This window comes from Cynocephalus volans, chromosome 12 (assembly GCF_027409185.1).
Source record: "Cynocephalus volans isolate mCynVol1 chromosome 12, mCynVol1.pri, whole genome shotgun sequence".
Taxonomy (NCBI): Eukaryota; Metazoa; Chordata; class Mammalia; order Dermoptera; family Cynocephalidae; genus Cynocephalus; species Cynocephalus volans.
The window spans coordinates 36,772,792-36,790,064 of record NC_084471.1 but is presented as its reverse complement, the minus strand read 5'-3'; the positions used below and the strand labels follow the sequence as shown (position 1 = coordinate 36,790,064).

Genomic DNA, 17,273 nt, shown 5'->3' with positions numbered 1-17,273 from the left:
GCAGTTGCTGTAGGAAAGGAAAAGAGATAATTAGAAGGCATAATTAGCAAGATTTGATGAATTGGGTGTGAGTGAGAAAGCAGGGTCTAAGTTGACTTAAAGGTATCAAGACTCAGCACCTCTGTAGACAAAGGTTTTATTAATTAAACTTTAGTATGTGAGTAGTAGGTATAGGAAAGAGAAGATAATGGGAAATTTGACACTGGTCATGTTGAGTTTAAGATATTATTAACTATTCTGAAAGGTAAGTTTAGCATCTGGCCTGAAAATATATATTTGGGGCTATTGAGCCTTTTAACTTTGGTTAGAACCATAAATGATGATATTGTGAAAGAGGGTGTGTGCATGGGAAGAAAAGACTGATCATTCAGCAACAGAAATCTAATGACAGAGCCAAAAAGGAAACTGAAAACGATGAATCAAGAGGCCATTGAAAAACTGTGGAGAGAGAGGTTGGTATCAATTGGGTCATTGAAAAAAGTACTTAGTTAGGACTGGGAGCCTTGAGTATATATATATATATATAGACTGAAGTCAAAGAACCAATAAAGATTGCAAGAAGTTAAATATATAGAAGAAAAAAGATAAACTTGATGGACAAATATCCTAAAAGAGACTGGAGATAATGGATAGAGATAAGTTGCTTGACATGTAAAGAATGAGGACAGTTTCATATTCTGATGCTGGAAGAAGAAATTAAGAGCACGAGCAGATAATTATTTTGTACAAAAGAGGAAGGGAGTTGAGATAGTTCATTCCTCATGACCCTGATTTTATTTTTAAAATGCAGGTAGTGTTTTTTGTTTGTTTGTTTTAAGAGTGTGAGGATTAGATTTATGTAGAAAGTCTAAAGAGAAAGATGAGTTTATGAAAGTTGCTGAACAAAAAGAAAAGGGAAAATCAAGATCAAGGAAAATAGAAAAATGGCTAAGTGTTTCTGGAGTCCATTAATTTACAGTGCCTCAAATCTAGGCAATTCCATGATTTCCTTCATAGAAGCAGACATATGTATAAAGACATTGAGAATACTTGTTAGAATGAGGTCCAGTTATTCACCAAACAGCTAGTTAAGTCAGAGAAGAAAGTTCAATATTAGACTAATAAACTGGGAAAAAAGGACCAAAGATCTCTATGAAGCCAAAAAGCAAGTTGTGGAAGTGAGGGTAAGAGAGAGTGTGAGAGAACTAGGATGTTAGGAAATGAAAATTTTGAGGTTTATGGTTTCTGTTGAGACATTTATTTATTTATTTATTTTTGTGATAGTAAGGTCAAGGGTGAGACCTTTGATATGAAGGAACAAAGTGGAATTGAATTGAAGTTGACTGGATTTAAAGTAGTTCAGAATCTATAAAATTAGCTCTATAGCTATATCCTTCACCTGGAGTTTGAAATCACTGATTGATTATAGAACACGGGGTAAAGAAAAATACCATTCGGATACCATGCCCTTTTTTCAATATGAGAGAGTGATCAAATGATTTTTAGATTATTGTAAAAAGGAAGAAAAAAAAAGAATATGTTCAGAGGTTAAAAACTTCAAATGAAGAGAAAATATTACATGAGATCAGAGAGCAAGAGTTTAGAAATCAAAAATAATAATTGCATTTTCAGACCTTATAGCATATGGGTAAACAAACATTTTCATCTTGGGAAAGATTTAAGAGAAGAGTTTTCTTCTAGTAGAGGAAGTAGAAATCAAGTATTGGGGACATTGTTCAGAAAAGCTGACTTTTTGTTTTATAAATATTTTTAAACATTAGATTAATAATACAGAAGGCATACTTGGGAGGTGTGGGAAGGAAAATGAGAGGAAGCACAGTTCCAGGGTGGGTAGATAGTTTATAAACAGAAAGGTTTCCATAGTGAAACTTTCTATGATAATCAGCATGTAAGGACCAGGGTTGTAAAGCAGATTGCAATGATCTGGCCATGAAGTTTGAATCTCTAGTGTCAACATGGGTATAGAGCCTCCTGGTGTCTCAGCAAGAAAAACTCACATAGTGGCATCTAAGGTTTTTGAAATAATATGGAATTTGTTGCTTATAGTTCTAGAACACAGTGTTTGCCTTTATGAACAGCTTTTACATTTTCCTCTTTTTGTCACTAAACACCTTTGTATGCCATGGTTTTCTTTTTATCCCTGATCCTGTTTTGAGCCAGCTCTGCCTTTTGCAATATCTTTCCTGGTGTGGTACCCAGAAATTAATAGTGTACACAACATGTTTAGTTCTACCCTAAACATAGAAGAGAACTAAGATTTCCCCACTGAATATGTGATGCAGAGAAATAATGTGTTAGCTCATTTAACATTATGCTATTGTCTTAAATGGAACTATCAAATAAAGCCCAATACTTTTCCTTTTCAATACATAAATATCTTAAAATAAAGCTCTTCTATTTATAATGTTGTTCTGTTTCATCAGACTGTCAATACTATTTGGTATCATGAATCCATTGTACTAATTTTCCTTCCCGATTTTGTGTTTTCAAAAATTTTGATGAGTTGGAGTCACCAACATTAATTACAAATGTGAAACAGGATGCAAAGATAGTCTGTGGCATGAAATTAGAGACCACTTTTCAAGGTGACATCCATTACGTGTAGTGATTTGTTCACTTACGAACATTTTAACTGCATTAGCATTTTTCCACGTGTCTATATTATCTACAAGGATACCATGAAGAATACTGTAAATAGTTCAGTTAGTGCTATTCATTCTCTTTATGTGAGTCTAATAATTCCGTAACTCTGTACTTCCTAGAATTTTTACGGTGTAATGAAAATACTTTTGTTAAATACATCCTCTGAAGACTCTTGTTTCCATATTTTCCCAATTCTCCTAGCATCTCTCACAACTGTAAATCTTTGTCCAAGTAGTTTTCTTAGATAAGTATTTTAACTAAAGATTTTCATACAAGGTATCTGACTGAAACTTCAGAGTGTCTCTGACTAGAGAAAATGTGGAATATTTTGAAAAATGATAGAAGCTGTCGTCTAACTTATAAATGGCCTAAGATAATCAATATATTTCTGTCTCTTAAGACTCAATTAAGTCATTTATTCAGCAAACGGAGGACTCACAATGTCTTATTTGTATTGAGGTCACCTTTTGTTAAATATTGTATGTACCAGGTATTAGGCAAATATTGGAAATACAAAGATAAATAAAAGTTATTTTTTATCCTTAAGGTCCTTAAAGTCTAATGGCAGAAATAGATATTTAAATAGATAATAATGCATGGTAAGATGTCTAAATAAAGTAACACGAGAATATAGAAGACCTAACGCACATGCCAGCTGAAACCTAAGTCTAAAAAAATTTGTAGTGTTCTTAAGTTAATATTATTTATATAGGGTTTTGTATGAAACTTTCTTTTATTATAAAGAGCATTCTGTTTTCAGAAAAACACTTCAGTGAAGCATTTCATCAGACCAATCTTGGCCCACTGACATGAAACTGCCACCCACACCCATATTCATCAACTGATCCTTTTATATATATATATATTTTGTGTGTGTACTTGGCTCAGTAGAGTACAGTCAGGACATTCCTAGGCGTAAATCAAAATAGTGATTAACAATCCAGTTCAGTCTCTATTTCACATGAATCTGGAGTCTATTTCCCCACATATATTGTTCAGCACAAAGGAAAAGCAAATAAATTCACTTTTTTGTAGATGAGAAAGCAGGCCTAGGCTTGTCGACACCAGTCTATGGCTCCTTTCCACAGGCTGATTTTCAAAAGCCAGATCTACATGCTTTTGTTGAGCTGAAAAATCAAAATCAAATAAAAGGCTTTAGGAAACTTCCTTTGTGGATAGAGAAGCCATGTGTGAAGTGTTTTCATCCACCATGTACTGCCAGTGTTACCAAGACTAACTATCAAAAGCATTGCCTCACAATTGAATCTGCCTACAAGTAATTAAGGCCATAAATTACACAAAGTAAATGAACACATAACTGAAATAATTGCTCCAACACTAATTCTACCCTGTTAAATCTCGGTAAGAATCCTTTGCCATCCATGCATTTCCATCATGTTTATTGCAATTTTAAGGCCTGGCCTCTTAAGATTATTTTTTCACTGAAATCTACTCCTTTATTATCTTAAGGATCATGAGGACTGGATAATGAAAACTTTTAAATTACTCCCATTTGTAACCCTCTTGCTTATAAGGTCATCAAAAAGCTACCCAATTTTATTAGTACATTTAAAAAGCCCTATGAAAGAATTAAATTTATGTGTTTTTTTTTAATGCTAGCGGCTTTATTACAATATTCTCTTCAGTTTCTAAGGAAAGGCCTTTCATCCACAGAACTACAAAATTAAGAGAACTTCTACAGTGAAATAAGTTCCTTTCATGTTTTAAGTACTAGAAATTTACAACTCCCTATTGAGATGAAGGTGCTCAAATTATTCCCCGAACTATCTTTCTTCTGAAGTTGAAAATGAAATAAGTGTATTGGCCTTTGGTGTTTTATAATGTCAATGAACTTTAAAGAGCTTTTGAACAAATGGGATTGCCAAGGCAGCCACCACAGACTAGATCATTATTTTCTTTGGGATTCAATCCAATTGAAACTGTCTCACTGATTCAGGCCAGGTCTCCCTGGTATCTAAGTTACCTTGATACTTGAAGGCATCTCTAACATTGTTCCCAGGGAACTTATCCAATGGAGCTTTCCTCGAAGATCACTTTCTCTCCCACTCCTCCCTATGAAGAAAGACTACCAGGAGAGCCAGGTTTACTACTACCTGGATGATTAGGCTCCTCCTTCAAGTCAAACCTGCACTTTCAAATAAACTTCTTACTAAGGCAAGTGCTATGTAAATGAGATTTTTTTCACAAGAGCTCATCTAAGCCCCATCCTTTCTAACTAGCACCTGCCCACCACCCACATCCCATTCAAACTAGAGACTGTCTCCTTCTGCCTCTTTCCTCAGGCATCAACAGTAGGTTTGAGCACAACTATTGGCACTTCAGTTATTCTGCAGCCAAATTGCCTTTGATGACCAAAAGTTGAGGTCGCTCATGAAGTAAGATTTTCAAAACTTGAGATTTAATTCAACAAAAAGGGACAGGGCATAACTAATATACAAATAATAGTTCTTTTCAATTCTGGGATATTATTAGCTGTCACAAACAAAGCAGGCTTGGGCCTGTATTTCTCAGGAATGACAGACTTTGAAATAAACACATGCTGCTTCATGAATATGTTGTTCCACCTTGACAAAAATTTTTTCAGGGGAGGCATTATTTAGAAAGAACTCAGTGGCAGTCTCTTCAAAGACTTAACTATTTATAGTCATGTTATGCTAAAAGTTTCTTTTCATAATAAAGACTTTAATAGGCATTGCTGAAAAGGTACAAGGCTTTCTAAACAATTACATTTAAAACACTTTTTAAATAAAGTACATCTACTTGTTTAAGACACAGTCAAATTTTCCACTCTAATTTTCCTCCATCATAATTAAATGCAACTTTATTTTTTCTTTTTAGTTTTTATTATACACTTTGCTACGTGTTTTTGTTTGTTTGGTTGGTTGGTTTTTTGCTTTCAGTGTTTCTTAGGGGGAGGGGACATCATACTTTTACTCAATTAAGAGAAACAGTTTTACAGGACAACAGTCTTGGTCTTTTATTTTATATTTTTTACACACATTATGCCATGAATTCATAGAGAATAGGATGCAACAGCTCAAGCTCCTTGCCACTGGTTGTCACAAAGTGTCCTTCTCTGGGTGGAGCAGGCTGGCGCTTCAGCTGAATCCTGGTTTCTTTCTCTTTCCCTTGTGGAAGTTTTCTAGGCTCTTAGAGTGCTTAATATGCACAATACACACATTGATTCTCTCGGCATGAATCTTGCCCTTAACTTGTTTGTTTAGAACAATGCCAACAGCATGCTGGGTAACATGTATACTCTTCCAGTTTTAACATGGTAACATTTGTGGGGCATTCCTTTTTGAACAGTTTCCATTCTCTTGATGTCTACAACATCACCTTTCTTGTAGATTCGCATGTATGTGGCCAAAGGAACGACGCCATGTTTTCTAAAAGGCCTAGAAAATATATATCAGGTGCCTCTCCTCTTTGCTTTTGTATTTGTCATTTTGGCGAATCACAGGAAGACGGCGGTTCTGGCCAAAAGGCTATACACTTTGCGATTGTTAATTTATATGTCTATTTCTCCTGTAGAACTTAACCTTTTTGATGCTAATAATCATTTAGTCAGATTTGTATAGTGGATCTTTGAATAAATAACTGAGTTGTATTTTATTATACAAAAAAACCTATATTTCACAGTTTGTTAAATGGTTTTATATTTCCTTATGCATTTATATACCAACTAAATTATTGAAGCTTTAGAATGTTCTGACAAGAAGTTGAATGTAATATAACCTTAAGTAAAGATAAAATGATTTTTTAATCTGTTTTCAAGGCATATCTTGTTGGGAATGTTATATTTTTACAAATAAAATGTTTCTCCCTGAATTCAAATATGTGCTAAATACCCAATTAGCTTGAAACCTAAATTGTTATGGCCAAATTCCCAAATTACAGTTTCTAAGAACTCAGCTTTAAAAAGAAAAAAGGATCTTGATTAAGAAAAGCTCATAACATATTCCTAAATGGGTATCCTAGTATACCTTCTAGATTTAAAAGGTGTTTCCTACCACTACTATGACTGACAGATGTGATGAAAATGGCCTAGAGAAGTGAAATTTTAGTATGACATCAGTAGCTTTCATCCTTGTATTTTCTTTTTCTTCTTATTTTCAGCACACTGAATCTGCTGATGGCATTTTAATTCAGGCTGACAGTGATAATGTATTGTGAGATTATATGGGTGTTCTATGGGAATTTTTATTCAAGGGCAGCTAATTAGCAAACTGAATTGGGTTATAGGTTAATACCACTAGGAAAACGGGATATTTGCTTCAAACTTGTTTTCTTCCCTGTACTAGAGAACATATTTGTGCTTGTAAAAATATCATTAGTCCTTGAAAATATTTATTCAGCTGAACAATTGTTCTTCTCATGTTACAATAAGCAATTTATATCTTACTAAACAGACATCAGGGATATTCCCAAAGTGAAAGCTAATAGAGGTACACAATCTTTATGGAATAATAATAATAAAAAAAAATAGTTCCACTGAGTTGGAAACATTCTGAAGTATCATTAAAGAGAATTCTGAATGCAAATACATGATTTTTTTCACTTTGGTTCTCTTTGTGTATAGTGTAGCATTATGAGTTCTCTCCAAATATGCCCATCTTTATACAAAGTGCAGTCAGAAACACTAAACATGTATTTGTGAACTTTTCCATGACGGTAAATGGAGCTATAGTAATAATTTAGTTAATCTGATTTGTGGAAAATTCAATATAGGATAATTTAGACCAAAGGAAAATGTTTGTTCTATAGATTTTTTAAAAAATCTTGTATCTAAATTAATGTAATTAGCATGGTTATTGCTGGGTCATCAATTAATTTTGTTTTGTTCAACAACAAAGTGTAACAAGATCAGTAAGTTCTGTTTTATCATTTGATTATTTTTTAATCAATTGTCAAATACATTAGGCCTAGATTTGGTCATAAACTCACTTTGTGTGTGCTTATTTTATTCCAAATAATGATATCAAAGTTTCCTAATATCTTTTTTCCATCCGATTGTGTGTGCATGTGTGTGTATGTGTGTGTATGTATTAGGTCTGCACGGAAATGGATGAATGCTAATATTTTAACATTACCACATTTTTGTACTACAAAATTTGTAATCAGAAATTCCAAGTTGCCATTTTTTATTAAATTCAAAGCCTCTATTTATCCATTAATTTATTCATTTCTCCTGCAGATATTTATTGATCACCTTTTGTTTTCTAGCATGTGCTAATAAATTAACTATTATTCTCATTTCAATAATTTCAATTCAAATGAGACAAATGATATTTACTCCAAATCTCTCTCCCTCTTGGTAAATTAGATTATATAATCCAAATGTGTTTATTAGTCAGATATTTAAAAATGATCTCTTTGTTCTTAGAAGCCCAATAGTCCCAATGTGTGAAAACTTCTTTTTCTCCTCTAAACACTACCTAACCTGGATAATTCCTAATGCACACTTAGAAAAAAAATTCATATAGGTATTTACCGTAATCAGTGTTTTAGTTTTGTTTAATATGAAAGCCATGAAGAAAAAATTGCAGTTTTATATTTGTCACTATATTTTATTCTTTGAATTTCTAAAGATCAGTTGGCTATAAGTATGAGGGTTCATTTCTGGGTTCTCTGTTTGTTCTGTCGGTCCATGTGACTGTTTTAATGCTAGTACCATGCTATATCGGTTGCTATACCTTTGTAGTATAATTTGAAGTCAGATAGTGTGATTCTTCCACCTTTTTTTTTTTTTTTTTTTTTTTTTGCTCAGGATTGCTTTGGCTATTTGGGGTCTTTTGTTGTTCCATATGGATGTTAAGATTGTTCTTCTATTTCGGTGGAGAATGCCATTGGTATTTTCATGAGGATTGCGTCGAATCTGTAGATCACTTTGGGTAGTATGGAAAAGAAAGCTTTTCTAAATCACCTAAACCATCATATACCTATAGTTTTTATAAACTATTTTAGGGCCAACATTTGTATATTTTTATATTTACTATTACTTTAATTAGGTATTATTATATTAGGTATTTACTATTATTTTAATTAGGTATTATTATATTATTTCATAATCATGAAACAGTTATAACCTGAATGACCAGGTAACTAATACTTATCTCAGAGTAAGCTCTAGAATGTCTTTAAAAATTTATCTATAATAATATTATTCCTCAGGTTTATCAAATTGTATTTCTGCCCAATATCTTCTTCATGTGTTATTGGTACATTTAAAAATATGATTATTATTATTATTTTAAAACAAAAGTAACATATTGTTAAGGGTCAATTGTGTCCCCAAAAGTTCATGTGTTGCAACTTAATCTCCAATGTAATAGTGTTAAAAAGGTGGGATATCTAAGTATGGCATTTGAAAAATGGGTCCTTAAAGAGGTGGCTAGATTATGAGGACTGTGTCCTCCTGAACGGATTGATCCATTCATGGCATAATGGGTGTGGTTCTGCTGGCTTTATAAGTAAATCTAGTGAGCAAGTTAGCTCTTTCTTGCTCAGTCCATTCATATCATGTGACACCCTGTGTCACTGCAGAAGGCCTTCACCAGATGTGTTCCCTGGACTTTGTGCTTCTCAGCCTATGAAACTGTAAGAAATAAATTTCATTTCTTTATAAATTACCCAGTTATAGATATTCTGCTATAAGCAGAAGAAATGGACTAATACACATATATTATTCAGATGATTTAGAAATTATAAATGGAAGTAAAAGTATCCCACCCCTCTAGCACCTCCCAGACTTCTCTTGAATATTAACTGCTACCGAATTTCTTATATATTCCTTTAGACTAATTCAATTCATATTTTTAAAAAAAATATATACAAATCTGTTTATAATTATTCACTTAAGAACATTATTTAAAATCTATCCAGGTTAGTAATACAGATGGATTTCATTCCTTTGGCTATATAAAAACTACATCATATTTCATTGTATTGATATATCATAAATCACTTAACCAATCCCCTATTTATTGATCATTAACTTTATTCTTAGTTTGTAATGAATAACTTGGAACATATGTTTTATTATATTCTTATGAGCCTATGCAGGAGTACACTGATATATGTGAAATGCTGGAACAGAGCATGTGCATTATACATTTAATAGATATGGCCAAATACCCCTTAAAACAATTACATCTATTTACACTTCTACAAATAAAGGAAGATGAGGCTATTTTCTCACCAGCACAGAATAATACCCAACTTTTCATATCTGTTAATCTGATGGGCAAACATAGAATGTCACCTTTATTTACATGTTTTTATGTGTGAATGAGGTTGAGAATCTATTCACATATCTACAGATTATTTTTTCTGAGAGCTATCTTTTTTTAATCTTTTCTGATTTTAATTGCTGTACTTATAATGTCTTATTTTCAGTCTGTATACATACTACTTGACCTAAGAAAATGAGCTATTCATTATATGTACTGCCAATACAACTTTATATTTTGTCTTTTTTTATTATTTTGTATATTTTTATACAGAGAATTTTGAAATTTTTATGTAACAAAACTATCAACTTTTTTTTATTGTTTCTGATTTTCTTTTGCTTGGAAGAGCTACTCCCCACTATAAATTCATGTTAATTCAACAAAGTATTCTTTTAGCATTTTTAAGTTTTCATTAACATCTAAAGATTTGGTACAAATATTTAATAATTTCATATGTGTGATGAAGTAAAGAAACACTTTAGCCACATTTTAAGTAAATGCTTGATAGCCACATGTGACTGCTTCCATACTATAGGACATTTCCACCATTGCAAAAGTTTTATTAGACATTGCAAGTATAGAGTCCTCCAGACTTAATATTCAGATTTTTTTCTAGATAGTCCCCTAGATTTATTTTACAAATATGTAAGTAGTGCATGGTGATGAGAAGAATGTGAACATGCATTTCTTCTAATCTATTCTAGAGCCAAATGGAATGTTGAAGCCTGGGAGAACTAGAACAATTTTGCCCTTGAATAAACTAAGTTTTCATGCTGCTGTAGGCATACTGTGGGGGTTGGGTAGGTCGATAGACCTTAAGAAACTCTTAAAGATCAGCCAGTTCAAGAATCTTATTTTCTGCAGATGTTGAGGCAAAAACTTTCAGAGATTAAGTAAATTTCCAATTCAGTTAGTTTGTAGGAGAAAGATGAAGCAATTCAGGTCTCCCTCCTGATTCTCAATCTAATTCGGCACTCTACATTTGCTATTAACCTATACCCACGTGGATAAGTAAATTATTTAGTATGCTCAAGGGATAATCAACACAAATATATAGACAAAAAAGTTACATTAGCTACCTAATGGTATATGTTCAGGTGTATTTGTATCTTAAGTGTAAATTGCCCTGAGTGTGATCTTGGTATTGCCCCTTGCCACATATAATGCAGAACTCAGTACTTTTTCACAATCCTCAAAAAATATGGTCCAGCACAAAAACCATGAATGATCAACATATACATTTACCATCAATATGATAGAAAAAAAAGAGGAGGTGGAGGTTTATATTACATCCTGCACAGCAAATTTCTCATCATATGTGTCTACTGTCCTGTCTCTTCTTCCTTCTCCTCTAGTAACAAAGATTCATGTTCTCTGATTTCTTCTACATAGCCTGAAGGTCTCTTGACTCCTGTCTCCTTCCTAAACATCCCCGTTATCAAATGCTTCCCCTCTTTTGCATAATAATATACATGTTTCCTGTTTCTACATCCTAGCTGCTCATCCACAGGTCTGCACATTTCCAGGTGATCACCAACTGAGGATCTGTTGCAAACTGACCCAAGTCAAAAAGTCATCAATGGCATTTAAGTTTTTTTTTTAGTAGACAGTAGTAGCCCTGTAAAATGTTTGTGGTAGTAAGAATCCAGTCCACCATGTAACTTCACTACCAGCTTACAAGGAAAATAAACAAACTCTCAGACTAAAATCAGGGGCTATCTCCATGAAATGTGCTCTTGACATTATTTCAAAATGCTCACTTGAAATTATAGCAGAAGCTGAAATCTTTTAACCTAGCCATCATCAGGCAACCAAAAGTCCTTCTTTTGATAGCATAGAACCATTTGGGAAATCAAATATTGGGCTCCATTTCTAGGCAAAGTCTACAGACCTAAGTGAAATTTTATACACTGTACATATAAAGGAAGATGTCTCTAAAGAATTTTAGCAAATCCACAGATTTTTAACACCTTAATATCACCCACGGGAGTTCATTTTTAACATTCCTCATGCCAATTGAACAAACAATGTCATTTATTACACTAGTTGACAAAGCATCTGGCTTACATAGACTAACTCACACTGAAATTTAAAAAATTCAGTCTTAACACCCATCTGATAAATAGAATCTATTTATAGAAAAAAGTGAAGAATAGCTAACTAAAATTTTTCTGTTGCATATTTTAAATTTAAAATTAAGGTTTTATACATTGAAATTGAGAAATGTAAATATCTGAATTAATTAAAGAGTGTATTGTGTTTTGTAAAATGTGGCATTGTGTGAAAGAAGAAATTCCAGGGAGTTATTGAACCCAGAAAAGATAATTTTTCACAATTTTAGAAAGAAACTATTTTTACATTGTTTGATAGTCTATGAAAGAAGTAGAAGTTTAAGAAGTAGGATAAGTAGTTGAAATGGGGATAGAAATTCACTGTGATGCACAGAATATCAATTAACAGTGTCTAGGGTAGTCAGGAAAGTAACACTATTTGATACTAACTCAATATCTTTATTGAAGTTTTTTTTTTAGAAGGCATAAAAATGAGTTAACTTCTAGACTTGAATGATCAGTGGAATAAGACAGAGTTTTGTTAAGATGAATCTAAATGGTTATATTTTAAAAATGCTATTTATGTAATAGAAATAGATAATTTATGTGTATTCTATTACGAATTCAGGGGAAGAAATTCAAATTCTGTATCAGCCACTTTGCCTGGTACTTTCTATGTTTTATCTTGTATGATTCTTACAACAATTTTGAGACATGCATTGATTATTCATCACAGCATTCCACAAATTCTCTAATAATTTCTTGATTATTATTAGAAAAAGTTCTCCTGATAACTTGGTACAACATGTAACTCTAATTTAGGCATTATTCTTGTGTTGTTTTATTTTTTGTTTTCTATTTTTTATCAATGAGGTAGAGGAAAATCAGGTTGTCAGCTATTTTGATAAAGTGTTGTAGGGTATGGCCATACTCAGGGACATTTCCTCTTCTAAGCTGGACTGTATTTCTCAAACTTGTTTTGCTCGAAACACATGAACACTAAGGGTCAGAGAACAATCAAAACATTCACACAGCCTTTATTTCCCCCATTAAATAAGATGACAAGACATATCCAGATTTGACCTATTCTGATAGTTGGTCTCTGTCTTACAGTTTCAACAGTACTTGACCCTATGCTGGCATTCTTGAGGCATAAGTCAGAGTGCAATTGCTCATTTTTTTTTTTAAAGTCAGAGTAAGATATACTAGATGACTATTCCAGCAAAGGGACTGAGTATTCTGATGCTTGTAATTAACTTCATTGTGGTAGAAATTATGGCTCCTGATAAAATATCATTTTGCTTAATCTGAGATAAAATGCTAAATTTCTCCCCCAAATATCCATGGCAACATACAAGTAAAGGAACTTTAAGCAACAGATTTGATGACTTTAGGCAATTTTCCCACAGGTCCCAGTGACACTGGCAAAGAATACTGTTCAAAAATGTTAGCCAAATCTATGCCCAGTAGAATAAAAATGCAGTTGCAAAAGGGAGCAGGGGCAGTGCTTAAAAGCAGTTCTCAAGCCCTATTTAGAGAATTTTCTCAAAGCACTCTTTTAACATAGAGTCAAGGTAGCCCAAACAATAAATTATTTTAGTTTCATTACATTTACTTTGATGCAACTGGAATATATTCAGACCTATCAGTATTTCTATACTAAGCATAGTTAAGTTGTAAAGATTTCAAAGACAATCTATTTCAAATCTTTCACTTAAGACAGGCAATCCTAAGTCCCTGAATAAGAAGATGATCTTTAAACCAGAGGTTATTGGAAGCTGTGAATGGAAATCAGATCTCCAAATTCCTGTCTCATGCAAGTTTCATAGTAAGAAATAGCATTATTGATATTTTTCTGGCACCAAATTAAAAAGATGACTAAGCTGACCAGTAAGAAAATATAAGCAGTCTGACCGAAGGAAAGGTTATGAGGAGATGATGATGAAATTTCCAGGTTGGAGAATAAAGAGATGGAAGAATTAAGCACAGTCAGTGGAAGGTTAAACCTGAGAGCAGAAGAGGACTCTAATATGAATCAAGATGCTCTCTAAGCAGATGGAATGAGGGAATTAAGGGACAGAAGGGCAAATCCAAAGCAGAAATGGTTAACAGAGTTTTATGAGTAAAAACAATGACAGCAGAACACAGAAAAACTAATTTAATTTAATAGCTAAATTACTTGACTTCCCAATGTTGTCATCAGTAATTCATTTACTGACTGATATGTTAGAAAATAAATAGGGACTGTAATTATAATGACTTCAACATGTTAAGATAATAAAAATAGTTTCTTCTAAATTAAAACTACTAAACTTACAAGAAACTTTATATTTAGTATCGAATGTCTATTTCATTCAATAGGTTGCAATAACTACAAAATTTGATGTGACAAACAAGTATATTCTTATATGCTTATGATAATTTATTGCTACCACAGCAATATACTTGGGTCTAAATTCTTGAAAATCATAAACCATTTATTTGATACTTTAAAAATGTATTTTGAACTTGTGAAATATATTTTTATAAAGGTTATTTTTAGCTCCAGTAAAGTACAGTACTTTAAAACCTGTGGACAGGTAGCAGAATAATCACTGATTATTTTTTTAAAAGGCATTAAGTTTAGAAAATTATTTCCTCTCAAATTTTTGTTTCAACAATAACATTTAATTCAAAAAAGCAATATCATTGTATTTGAGGATTTAAATACTATATCTAAGAATTTTAAAATAAAATTTAATAAAAGTTGCAACAGGTCCAATACTGCTCTGTTGGCTTTGCTTGTGTTGTACTTTCAGATAAAGTGTTTAGAGAATAAATAGGAGTCTACGTTCCTTAAGCAAAAGACCCCTTTCACTCTTTTGAAACAGAAAACTATTCATGTTTCTAAAGAAAAGAAACTCATCTAAAGCAAGTGTTTTAGACGTCTGGCAAGATTTCTTTACCTTAGACATCTAAAATAATAATCTACCTTAATTTAAGAATGTTTTAAAATCTCAAAGTAGAATGTTATAATCTAGTTAAGTAATATCTGTCATAATATATTACAAGGATGTTTATTACATTGCCATTCCCATGAGGGAGAATATAGGCAAACCACCAAAACATAGTATGAGGGATGCCTAAACCAGAATAACTAAAGTGAAAGGATGTATGTGTCCCCGTGAAGCAAATGGTATTTTACTGACATTTGTATACTTCGTATGTTACTAACTTCATCTGTTTAGGCTGCTATAACAAAATACCACAGACTGGACAATTTATAAGCAACAAAATTTATTGCTTACAGTTCTGGAGGCTGGGAAGTCCAAGATCAAGGTGCTGCCAGATTAGGTGTGTGGTGAGGACCCATTCCTCACAGATGGCATCTTTTTGCTGTGTTTGCTCACGTGGGAGAAGGGGCAAACAAGCTCCCTCAGGCCTCTTTTATACAGGCACTAATCCCATTCATGAGGGATTCATGCTCTAATCACCTCCCAAGGGCTCCACCTTCTAACATTATTGCACTGGGAATTAAGTTTCAACATATGAATTTTAGTTGGACACAAACATTCATATCAAAGAAGTTACCACTACATTAAAACATGTTTTGAGACTGGCAAAAAGTAGGCATAGCTTTTTTTCCCCCCTTGGGGAGTCTGGTGGTGGGGTGGGTGTGGGATGGGGTGAGAATAGCACAGAGGGGGAAAAATATAGATATTATAGCTTGCTTACAGTCTATTGGATCCCTAAATCTTAAAATATCTAAAGCTTCTAAATATGTAGTTTTAGACTTAATATTTCACAAAATGTCAAATGAGTGGGTCCTAAAGGAAGGTCTAAAATTACTGACCCATAATGAATCAGTCCAAAACTTATAAACAAAAAGGAAGAATTAGAAGAAAGAATTCAGATCATTTAGAGAAGTCACTTAGAGATATTCTTTTTTTATTATTTTAAGGATGAGGTTCTGCCAGAACTTTATTATCAACTACCTTCCAGAAGTAGAAAATTAGATTACTTACTCATTGAGCCAAAGACTGATATGTAGATTTGCTTTCTTGATGATACCATTTCTCTATTGTCATAGAGTCTTCATAGTCATGCCATCCTCTACATCTTTCTTTCCTTCCCTACTTTTCCATCAGGATGATTAGATCTATATTATTACTTATTCTTCCTCAACAGTGAATCCATTATTAAAGTTTCAGAATATCATTTAGTTTCTGTACTTCTGATACTCTAGTTTGCTTTAGTCTTGTCATAAGAACTATTATTTAGATTACCACACTTGAAATTAATTGATTAATTGAAATTACTTCAATTAATGATTACCACATTGAAATTTAAAATAAGATTTGTGGAGCAGAAAAATTTTATATTCCAAAGTAAGGTCTAAAGTAGTTAGCCTTAGCAGTTCCATAAGGAAAAGCCCAGATTTTCTAGGAGTTGATTCCAAATCTTTTTCCATAGCACCCCTTGGTTGGTCTAGGCAAGAACTCATATTGCACTTTAGTTCTTGCTATAGACATCAAAGAAACATCTTGCTTTCTTCTCTTTCTGATTCCTAATTCCTTGATAGCAAGGAGTCTCCCCACAGCCTGGCTTTGGATTAGATGCAGTCTTTAGATTCTCATCTACATAATCCTTTTATTTGAGCACCTAGAGGGGGGAAAAAAAAATACAAAGGCCCCTTTTGTTTTAAGAACTATACTACAAAAATATTTGATTAAATTACATCAATTAAAAACATCGATATGTAACAATGATTATAAAATATTTATAGTAATAGTAATACTTTGTATATTCATTCCCTACTTCCTTCTGAGCTGGTAAATAAAAGAAAGTCCCTGTTAGACTTTTGTCCTACCATTTTACTTTGAAAGGTGGGGTTCACCAACTATGCCTTGCCATTATCCACCGTGTGCCAACAGCCACCACCTGCCAACCACTTTCTACTACTTACCACTGGCTGCCACCCATCATTGTGTGCTGCCAACCACCACTATCTTTTGTTGCTTGATGGATGCTTCTCTCCAGGTTAATCCATCCTACCAGACTAAAGGTAAGAATCTGCACATATAAATTAAAATGTCTTTTTGCTACAAAAGGAAAATAGATTCCCTGAAGAAATGCAGATTCTGAGACAACTATTTCCTGCCTTCTATCATACCAGAAAAAAATTATATTTGTGATATTTTCTCACAGCTACTAGTCCTTTTAGCTTAGGGACTGGTGAATGCTTCCCAAGTAGAAAACTTGGAGATGGGGACAGTGTGTGAGGCAACATGATTACAACAATTCAACCTTGTGCTTCTTGGTACAGCTGAGATTAATAATACTTTTC

At 33.0% G+C, this 17,273-nt stretch overlaps 1 pseudogene; it reads right to left on the bottom strand.

Annotated features, from left to right (window-relative positions):
• Positions 1-5,664: 5,664 nt before the first annotated feature.
• Positions 5,665-6,115, bottom strand: LOC134361225 (large ribosomal subunit protein eL21-like; annotated as a pseudogene).
• Positions 6,116-17,273: the final 11,158 nt, after the last annotated feature.